Source organism: Equus quagga, chromosome 1, assembly GCF_021613505.1.
Source record: "Equus quagga isolate Etosha38 chromosome 1, UCLA_HA_Equagga_1.0, whole genome shotgun sequence".
Classification (NCBI taxonomy): Eukaryota; Metazoa; Chordata; class Mammalia; order Perissodactyla; family Equidae; genus Equus; species Equus quagga.
The window spans coordinates 44,961,914-44,973,233 of NC_060267.1; positions in this window are offsets into that span (position 1 = coordinate 44,961,914).

Consider the following 11,320-nt stretch of genomic DNA (forward strand, 5'->3'; position numbering starts at 1 on the left):
TCAACAACCAAACAAATGTGAAGTCAGAGCAGTAAAGCAGCAGAGCTTTTGTGTATTACTGAAGTTAAGCTGGTATAAATTCAAATTAGAGTGTTATAATTTCAGGATGTTAAAGGTAATCCTTATAGTAATCACAAAGAAAATAGCTATAGAACATATACAAAAGAAAATGAGAGAGGAATTTAAACATTTTATCACAAAAAAAAAAATCAACTAAACACAAAGGAAGACAGTAATGCAGAAAATGAAGGACAAAAAAATCCTTATGGCATATAGAAAACAAATAGTACAGTGATACAATGACAGAAGTAAGTCCCTTCTTATCAGAAATTACTTTAAATGTAAATGGATTAAACTCTCCAATCAAAAGACAGAGATTGGCAGTATGGATAAAAGCACACAATTCAACTATACGCTGCCTACAAGAGACTCACTTGAAATCCAAGGACACAAACAGGCTGAAAGAGCAAGGATGGAAAAAGATATTCCATGCAAATAGTAACCAAAAGAGAGCAGTGGCAACTATACTAACATCAGACAAAATAGACTTTAAATCAAATAAGGTTAGAAGAGACAAAGAAGAACATTATATATTAATAAAAGATTCAATACAGCAAGAAGATGTAACAATTTACACATCTAATGACAGACCATCAAAATATATGAAGCAAAAACTGCCAGAATTGAAGGGAGAAATAGATAGTTCTACAATAATAGTTGGAGACTTCAATAGTCCACTCACAATAACGCACAGAATAACCACAGGGAAAATAAGTAAGGAAATAGAGGACTCAACACAATAAACCAACTAGATCTAACAGATATACACAGAACACGCTACCTAACAACAACATTCTTCTCAAGTGCACATGGGACATTTTCCAGAATAGACCGTCTGTTAGGCCACAAATTAAGTCTCAACAGATTTTAAAAGACAGATCATACAAGTGTCTTCTCTGACCACAACAGGATGAAGCTAGAAACCAATAAGATAAGGAAAACTGGAAAATTCACAAAATTGTAGAAATTAAATAACACACTTTTAAACACCCAATGGATCAAAGAAGAAATCACAACAGAAGTTAGAAAATACTTAGAGATGAATGAAAACAAAAACAGAATTTAGCAAAATTTATGCAACACAGTGAAAGCAGTGCTATGGAAGAAACTTACAGCTATAAACCCTTACATTAAAAAACAAGAAATATCTCAAATCAACAGCTTAACTTTACAACATTAAGGAAATAGAAAAAGAACAGGCACTGGCCCCGTGGCCGATGGGTTGAGTTCCCGTGCTCTGCTTTGGCGGCCCAGGGTTTCACCAGTTCAAATCCTCATCAGGCTGTGCTGGAACACCGGTTCGAACTGCTCATCAGGCTGTGCTGGGGCAGCATCCCACATGCCACAGCTGGAAGGACCCGCAGCTAAAAATATACAACTATGTACTGAGGGGCTTTGGGGAGAAAAAGGAAAAATAAAATCTTTAAAAAAAAAAAAAGAAAGAAAAAGAACTAAACTCAAAGCTTGCAGAAGGAAGAAAATAATGAAGATTAGAATAGAGATAAATGAAAACCAGAAATCAATAGAGAAAATCAATGAGGCCAAAAGTTGGTTCTCAAAAAGATCAAGAAAATTGACAAACCTTTAACTAGACGGACTAAGAAGAAAAGAGAGAAGACTCAAATTACTAAAATCAGAAATGAAAGTGGGGACATTACTACTGATTCTACAAAAACACAAAGGATTATAAGAGGGTATTATGAACAACTGTACATCAACAATTGGAAAACCTAGATAAAATGGACAAATTCCTAGAAACACAAAACCTATCAAGATTAAATGATGAAGAAATAGAAAATCTGAATAGACCTATAACTAGTAAGGAGACTGAATCAGTAACCCAAAAATCTCCCAACAAAGAAAAGCATCAGACCTGATGGTTTCACTGGTGAATTCTACCAAACATTTAAGGTAGAACTAATACCAATCTTTCTAAAACTTTTCCAAAAAGTTGAAGAGGAGGGAACCCTTCCTAACTCTTTTTATAAGCCCAGCATTATGCTGATACCAAAGGCAGACAAAGGCACTACAAGAAAGGAAAACTACAGACCAATACCCCTTATGAACATTGATGCAAAAATCGTCAACAAAATATTGGCAAACGGAATTCAGCAGCATGTTAAAGGGATTATACACCATAACCAAGTGGGATTTATTCCTAGAATACAAGAATGGTTCGACATACTAAAATCAATCAGTGTAATATGCTACATCAACAGGATAAAGATAAAAGCCACATGATCATCTCAATTGAGGCAAAAAAAGCATTTCACAAAATTCAACGCCCTTTCATGATAATAAAACACTCAATAAACTAGGAAAAGAAGGAAACTACCTCAACATAATGAAAGCCATATGTGAAAAACCTACAGCAAACATCACACTCAATGGTAAAAGACTGAAAGCTTTTCCTCTAAGATCAAGAACAAGGCAAGGACGCCCACTTTCACCACTTATATTCAACATAGTACTGGCAGTTCTAGCCAGAGCACTTAGGCAAGAAAAAGAAATAAAAGGCATCCAAATTGGAAAGGAAGAAATAAAATGATCTCTGTTTGCAGATTACATGATCTTAGATGTACAAAGCCCTAAAGATTCCACACACACAAAAACTATCAGAACTAATAAGTGAATTCAGCAAAGCAGCAGGATATCAAGTCAACACACACACAAAAAAGTTGCATTTCTATATACTAACAATGAACAAACCAAAAAGGAAATTACAAAAGTAATTCCATGTATAATAGCATTGAAAGGAATAAAATACTTAGGAATTAATTTAACCAAGGAAGTAAAAGACTTGCACAATGAAAACTACAAAACATTGCTGAAGAAACAAAAGACATAAATAAATGGAAAAACATCACATGGTCATGAATTGGAAGACAGTATTTTTAAAATGTCAATACTATCCAAAGTGATCTACAGATTCAATGCAATCCCTATCAAAACCCCAATGATGCTTTTTGCAGAAATAGAAAAACCCATCCTAAAATTCATATGGAATCTCAAGGGACCCTGAATAGTGAAAATAAACTTGAAAAGAACATAACTGGAGGACTAACACTTCCTGATTTCAAATCTTACTACAAAGCTACAGTAATCAAAACAGTGTGGTACTGACATAAAGACAGACATACAGACCAATGAAATAGAATAGACAGCCCAGAAATAAATCTTCACATATATTGTCAAATGATTTTTGACAAGGGTATCAAGACCATCCAATGGGTAAAGAACAGTCTTTATAACAAATGCTGCTCAGAAAACTGGATATCCACATGCAAAAGAATAACGTTGGATCCTTACCTAATTCCATATACAAAAATTAACTCAAAATGGATCAAGGACCTAAACATAAGAAGTAAAATAACAAAACTCTTAGAGGAAAACAGAGGACAAAAACTTCAAACAGATATTGTAACGATTTCTTAGATAAGACACCAAAGGCACAGATAACAAAAGAAGAAAAAAGATAAAATAGACTTCATGAAAATTAAAAATTTTGTGCATCAAAAGACACTGTCAACAGAGTAAAAAGGCAACCCATAGAATGAGATAAAATGTTTGCATATCACATATTTGATAAGGGATTAAAATTCAGAATATATAGAGAACTCCTAAAACTCAACAACAAAAAATCAGATTCAAAAATGGGCAAAAGACTTAAATAGACATTTCCCCAAAGAAGATGCATAAATAGCACATTAAAAGATGCTCAGCATCACTAACCATTAGGGAAATGCAAATTAAAACTACAGTGAGATACCACCTTACACCCATAAGAATAGCTACTATCAAAAAACAAAACAAGTGTTGGCAAGTATGTAGAGAAATTGGAACTCTTGTGCACTATTGGTAGAAATGTAAAATGGTACAGCCACTGTGGAAAACAGTTTGGTGCTTCCTCAAAAAAGTTTTAAAAATAGAATTACCAAATAACCCAGCAATTCCACTTCTGGGTATATACCCAAAAGTTGAAAGCAGGATCTCAAAGAGATATTTGTACACCCATGTTCATAGCAGCATTAGCCACAATAGCTAAAATATGAAAGCAACTCAAGAGTCCATCAACAGACAAATGGATAAGCCAACTGTGGTACATACATACAATGAAATATTATGCAGCCCTTAAAAGGAAGGAAATTACGTAATATGCTATAACACGAGTGAACTTTGAGCACAATATGCTAAGTGAAATAAGCCAGTCACACACACACACACAAAATACTGTATGATTCCTCCTATATTACATACTGAGTCAAAATCATAAAGACAAAGTATAATGGTGGTTGCCAGGGGCTGGGGGGAGGGGTAATGTGGAGTTATTGTTTAATGGGTACAGAGTTTCAGTTCTACAAGATGAAAAGAGATACGGGATGGAGGGTGGTGAAGGTTGCACAGTAATGTGAATGTATTTAATAGCACTAAACTGTATTCTTAAAAATGGTTAAGACGGTAAATTCTCCGTTATGTGTATTTTATCACAATAAAAAAAAGTGGGGGGGGGGGAATCTGCATGCAAATCTTTATAGCAGCTTCATTCATAATTGCCAAAACTTGGAAGAAACCAAGACAAGACATCCTTCAGTAGGTCAATGGATTAATAAACTATGGTACATCCAGACAATGGAATATTATTCAGCACTAAAAAGAAATGAGCTTCAAGCCATGGGGGAAACTTAAATGCATATTACTAAGTGAAAGAAGCCAATCTAAAAAGGCTACACACTGTGTGATTCCAACTATATGACATTCTGGAAAAGGCAAAACCATGGAGACAGTAAAAACATCAGTGGTTGCCAGGGTTTCATGGCACAGGGAGGAACAAACAGGCAGAGCACAAAGGATTTATAGGGCAATGAATGCTCTGTATGATACTATAAGAATGGATACTCGTCATTATACATTTGTCCAAACTCATAGAAAGAACAATACCAAGAGTGAACCCTAAGGTAAACTATGGACTTTTGGTGACTATGACGTGTCAACATAGGTTCATAAACTGTAACAAATGTACCACTCTAATGGGGGATGTTGACAATGGGGGAGGCTATGCATGTGTTGGGGCAAGGGTATATGGGAAATCTCTGTACCTTCCCCTCAATTTTGCTATGAACCTAAAACCGCTCTGAAAAAATTAAATCTTTTTAAAAAACCCATAAGTCTACATCAGTTTGGGTTTTTTTCCCCTTTCTCTCCCCAAAGCCCCCTGGTACATAGTTGTATATTTTTTAGTTATGGGTCCTTCTAGTTGTGGCATGTGGCACGCCGCCTCAGCGTGGCTTGATGAGCAGTGCCATGTCCCCGATCAGGATCCGAACCAGCAAAACCCTGGGCCTCTGAAGTGGAGCGCACAAACTTAACCACTCAGCCACGGGGCCGGCCCCATCAGTTTTGTTTGAAAATGAATTTCAGGATGAAACATAAAACAATTCTTTTAAAAGACTGTTGTCAGAATAATTCCCTAGGACTATAGTCTCAAATTTTCCTGATAGTGCACCCCTACTTAACATAACATTTTTAACATACTCCTATATTTGTATATATTTGTTATAAATTGTTATTACAATAATACTTTACGTATTATAAAACACTAATCATACATTATCAAGTATATACAAAAATAGGAACTAGGAAAGGATGAGTTAAAAATAAATATAAATAAAAATTCTAGTATCTTCTACCCAGACCCCAACAAACTGTCATGCACTCCCCTGGATGCATGTGCCCCACCATGGAAACCACTTCTCCAGGCCACAGGAAAATGAGCCGTGGCCACAGGCCACTGGCTAGCGCATGACTCACGGAGTCTGGAGAGTAGAGAAGGGGCAGGAAATGACTCTACTGCTGGTGAGTACCATAAAGCTCTGAAGTTTACGTACAGGCTATAAATCTTTACATGACACACTTCTCTCCTTCCTTTCCTCTCCCTGCACCCCACCCGGGCGATCAACATAGAGGTACTGTTCTTTCATTTCCTCGTAAACTTCTCAGCCTGAACCTTGTCTTTGCAGGGCTTTTCACCTGCTTCCAGGCTGCCCCTGGTGATCACACATAAATTGGAGTTGACCTGAACAAAGACGATGAAGAGGTGAGGTATGAACTACGACTCTCGCACACTCCTCCTGAGATAGCACCTAGAACCTGGCTAGGGACAATACTGGCATTTATTAGGAAAATTAGTTAGGCTAACCAGGGTTATCAAAAACACATTTTTGTCCCCCAGCATCTTCTATCACTCTTCTCAAAAAGGAGACTTCAGTCTTAAGATGTTAGTCCTGAAAGCAAGTATTTTCTTTCCTTAGACAGATATTATGAACAAAATTCCAGTAGAACTCCTTTGAAGGGGAGTCTGCTTTAGTGTCTTTCTTTTTGTTTTTTAGGAAGATTAGCCCTGAGCTAACTGCTGCCAATCCTCCTCTTTTTGCTGAAGAAGACTGGCCCTGAGCTAACATCCATGCCCATCTTCCTCTGCTTTATATGTGGGACGCCTACCACAGCATGGCTTGCCAAGCAGTGCCATGTACACACCCGGGATCCGAACCGGCAAAGCCCAGGCCGCCGAAGTGGAACGTGTGCACCCAACCACTGCGCCACCAGGCCAGCCCCCTACTGTCTTTCTTGAAACATCTGTAACCACGTGAGCACATTATAAAATATACACAAACCTATAAACATACATATACTTTCTTTACTATCCTCAAAAGAAAAAGAAACAATCTGACTAATCACCAAGGTCCTTTCAACCCTAAAATTCTGATTGCATGTGCAGTTTCTCATGAATATTACGGCAGAGTCCAAATGTCAAATTTATTCATTTTCTAGAGACTTAGTGAAAATAGAGAACTACATTGGAAAGGGACATCTTTTCCACTTTCCTCTCACCCCCAGCCCTTTGATTTCCACCAAATTCAATGAAATGGAAACAGAAGCCACAGACTATGATGTGACCACACCTCTACTTCCTTTGGTTAGCATAAGCTCAGCCTGCAAGGTTCCTTGGATGAATTTAGGAAATCATGGAAGATGCAGAAGAAGCAATGACCAGGTTGTGGTTTTTAAATATCACAACAAACTTTTCTACGGGAGTCAAGAAATGATTCACTACCTCCAATAAAGGCAATAATATATGCTAAGCACCTGGCGAGCGCCTAGCACACAGCAGGCTCTCCACAGCCTCACTGTAAAGAATCACAAGCAAACCATCACAAATAGAAATACATCAAATAAGAAACCTCCTCCTGGTTGCCACTCTCTTGACCCACCCAGAAACACAACAAGGATGTTGGTTTGAAGTTGGCACCGTATTTAATATCTTGGGTTAGAGCGTTTCTAAGAGGCCAGGTATTGGGCAGGGGACTCTTCCCCCAAAGGAATGTTCAGAGAGAAGAGCCAGCCCAGAAGCAGTGAGAGTGCAGTGAGCCTGGTATTTCTGACCACCATGCCTGACTGCTGCTACTACTCCTCCGGAACCAGGGGCATCGCTTGGAGCTGCAGGATGCATCTTTAGGACAGAATGAACAAACAAGTGGTTCACCAGCTAACCAACACCAACCTTATCTGACAGAGGAGTAAGGGCTAAGGACAAAGCTTACTAGATGGAGTAAGCCAGAGGGATAGAATGGAAGGGAATTAAGGGCTCAGAGAATTTACAGTCATAAACACAAACAACATGTATTAGCATAGCCATGGGGTGGAAATAACAGTATTCCGGGGTGCATTTGGAGAGGGCATAAACAGAGGGCAAACGACTTAATCAAAATCCCAGGAGGGAAGGGCAGACTTCTGAAAAGAACACAGCTGCCTGTAAGGTGAAAAAGAGGGAGTGCAGACTGGGACTGTGAAGCAGACACAACAGCGCAATGCACCTTTTTCTTCTTACTACGTCTGAACTTCAGTTTATTTCGGTTCTCCCAGTTCCCACTTTCCCAGTCAACCTAGACCTTCATGATGGTGACACCCTTCAAATATCTGTAGGTAGTTCCCATACCCACCCTGACCTCCACCCGTTAGTGACTGTGGGCCAAATATTACACAAACAGCCCTTTTCATCAGGCACTGTGTCTCAGTCACTGCTCACTATTAATCATTCTGCTCAGAATGAAAACTCCTTCCCGTTCAGGGGTATCTTTTGTTCCTTCCGCCATCTACTGGTGGAAATGAAAATGTCATATTCTTTCACCTCGCTATTTCCAATTTGCAGTATGTTGGAGTCTGAAAGCTCATTTGTCTAATACTTATTTGTTACGTGCAACATATTTTTCCAAAGGAAAAACTACATATTATAAATGGTGATTCAATCATTCATTCAATAAGCACGCACTTATTATACGCACACACAGCGTATCCAGTATAGAGGCTTGAAATCAAATTTGGCTTCAAATTTTGACTTAGCCCCTTCCCAGCTGTATAACCCAGGCAAGCTACTTAGGCACTCTTCATCTGTAATAATAATGATGATGATAATGGCTAACCTGTATTCATCATTATGATGAGCCAGAGTATAGTTCATTCAAACCTCACAACCCTGTAAGGTAGGTACTATTACTATCTGTATGTCTTCAGATAAGGAGATTGAAACACGAAAAAGTTTAATAACTTGCCCAAGGTCTCACAGCTAGTAAGGAGCAGAGTTCACAGTCTAGCTCCATAGCTCATAAGGGGACAATAACATCCACCTTTCAGGATTATTCAAGGAACCTGAGACAACACACGTAAAGCTGCCAACACACAGTACATTTCAGAAAATGACAGATATTGAACATTCACTGTGTGTTGGGCCTGCAAGATATTAAAGTCACATAAATGAATAAGCATGGTTCCTGCCCTCTGGGCAAGCACAATCACAATAAAATGCTAAGACGGAGTTCAGTAAACATAGCATCTGACTTTTTTCTCAGTATTGTCTTCCTAGTACCTGGCACAGTGGCTAGGATACAGCAGACGCCGGAAGGAAGGGAGGGAGGGGACAGAATTTTTTTAAAAAATAGGTTCAATTCTTTGCGAGGCAGACAGGATAGATGCTCTTATTTCCACATTAACAAATGAAAGAAATCGAGGTTCAGTAACTCTCACAAGGCCACATAGCAACAGCAAACAGGTCTCTTGACTAACATTTTCCCCACACTCCGTTGCATTCACCCATCCCTCTGGTTTCTTCCAGCCCCTCGATGGCATACACAGGTTAAAGAAGGGCCATAGTTTTTGGAAGGTATCAGGTAGATGGATGACTATGGAGTCGATAAAAAGTTCAAGAATGTGAACAGACATCAGGGCCACATCCTAGAGATTACATGGTCTCTATAGGAGCCCATTTTCTTCCTGTCTCTCTGCCACTTGGCACAAATCAGCTCTGTACTCTAGCTGAGACTGTTCAGTGCTATTTCCCAGAGTTCAAGTTTCTGCATTTATTTTTAGCTGGAGTTTTAGTGCATACCTGGGACAGGTGAGGCATGAAAAGGAATGTGGGTGTGGGTAACCCTTCAATCTCTAGTGCCAGGGTCTGCGTCTCTTGTCATTCCAATTAAAGAGGGGTGACTCACGCCCTTATGTACTATCTGCCCTGAGGCTAGGTTTCACCTGAAGAACTATGTGGACTAAAACTTCTTGCATATTCTCTAATTTTTTATTCAAGTCTTTGGAACATACTTTCTTGATGTTATTTTGTTACCTGCTTTTGATAACTTGGATGGCTTCATTCTCTGTAACCAATACCACAGCCTGTGGTTCTTTCTGGTGCCATTTCCCAGGCCTTTGAGGGACCTGGGGTGATAAGAATCTCTGATTTAGGTTTTCAGATATATCTGCAGGCAGGAAGCTACTTGGAAAACACTCTGGCTGTAAGCCAGATGTCTTTATAGAGTCAGAAAAGTTTCAGAATATTTCTGAGGGCCTGAGAAAGAATAAGCATGATGTAACTGAGTCTAGACCCCTCCGGGCAACTATTAGAATCCCCTCGGAGTGCCTCTAAACTCCAGGGGACCTGGAATTCTGGGCCTGCTTTAACTCTGGAACAGCCTACCCAACTGAAACCTTTACCTGGGATCCCGGGACCCCATCCTAGGACAGGGGTATTTTCCTCATCTCACTTTAGCCTATACAGAAGTAAAACCAGGCTAGCTAGTCATGAAGCCATACAACGACTACTATATAAAGTGGCTTTATGATTCAGATGAGAAGTAGGGGACATTTTCTCTGGGCCAGCCTTCTATGACTATTGCAAGATTCTCCCTTTATTAAGTCATAAAAGTTAGGTGTCTTTGTTTGCAATTGGGGGAGGAGGAGAGGTTGGTTGTTTATTTTGAAATTCTCTGTTTCTTAAAAGCAGAACTAAGGAATTATACCAAGAAGGGAATAGGAGACAAAAGGCCAGAGACCTCCTTCCCCACTCCTAACAGCAGAGCCTTTGGTACCTTGACTGCAAAGACAATTGACATTTCACTTAAGAGAATGTCATTTTAAACTTCTATACTTCCATCCATCCTACCACTTCTACAGACCTATCTCCTGTCTCTTCTCCACTTTCTTTGTAATCAACTCTTTCTACCACTTCTGTTCCACAATGCAATCTTAAACCCCAAAGAAAACTGCAGTCCAAAAAGTTTATACTGGGTTGAATAGTGTCTCCCCAACATTTACGTCTACCCGGAACAACCTTATTTGGAAATAGGGTCTTTGCAGATATAATTAAGATGAGGCCATGCTGCATTACATCCAAAGACTGGTGTCCTTGTAAGGCCACGTGAAGACACAGACACATGGGCAAGAAGTCTGTGTGAAGATGGAGGCAGAGACTGGAGTTACACTGCCACGAACCAAGGAACAGCAAGGCCTGCCGGCAACCACGAGAAGCCAGGAGGAGGGACGGAGGGATTCTCTGGAGGCTTTAGATGAAAATGACCCTGCCAACACCTCAATCTTGGACTTCTAGCCTTCAGAACAGTAAGCCAATAAATATCTCTTGTTTTAAGCTACCCAGTTTGTGGTACTTTAAGGCAGCCTTAGGAAACTAATACACACCTCAATGAGGGTTTCAGCAGCAAGACTTTACAACTTTGCCTTAGAGGAAAAGAAAGCATGAAGAACAGTTTCGATTAATGGTACAAACCCACAGCTGCGTCCTCATTTACTAATGGATCACATTCATTTATTTCTGCGTCTCTTGCCATTCAAACAACATCTTTACTTGTTCTGTCTAGAACTCTAGCTTACAGTCTGGACCTACTAATATGCCTGGAAACACATCACCCACATTTCC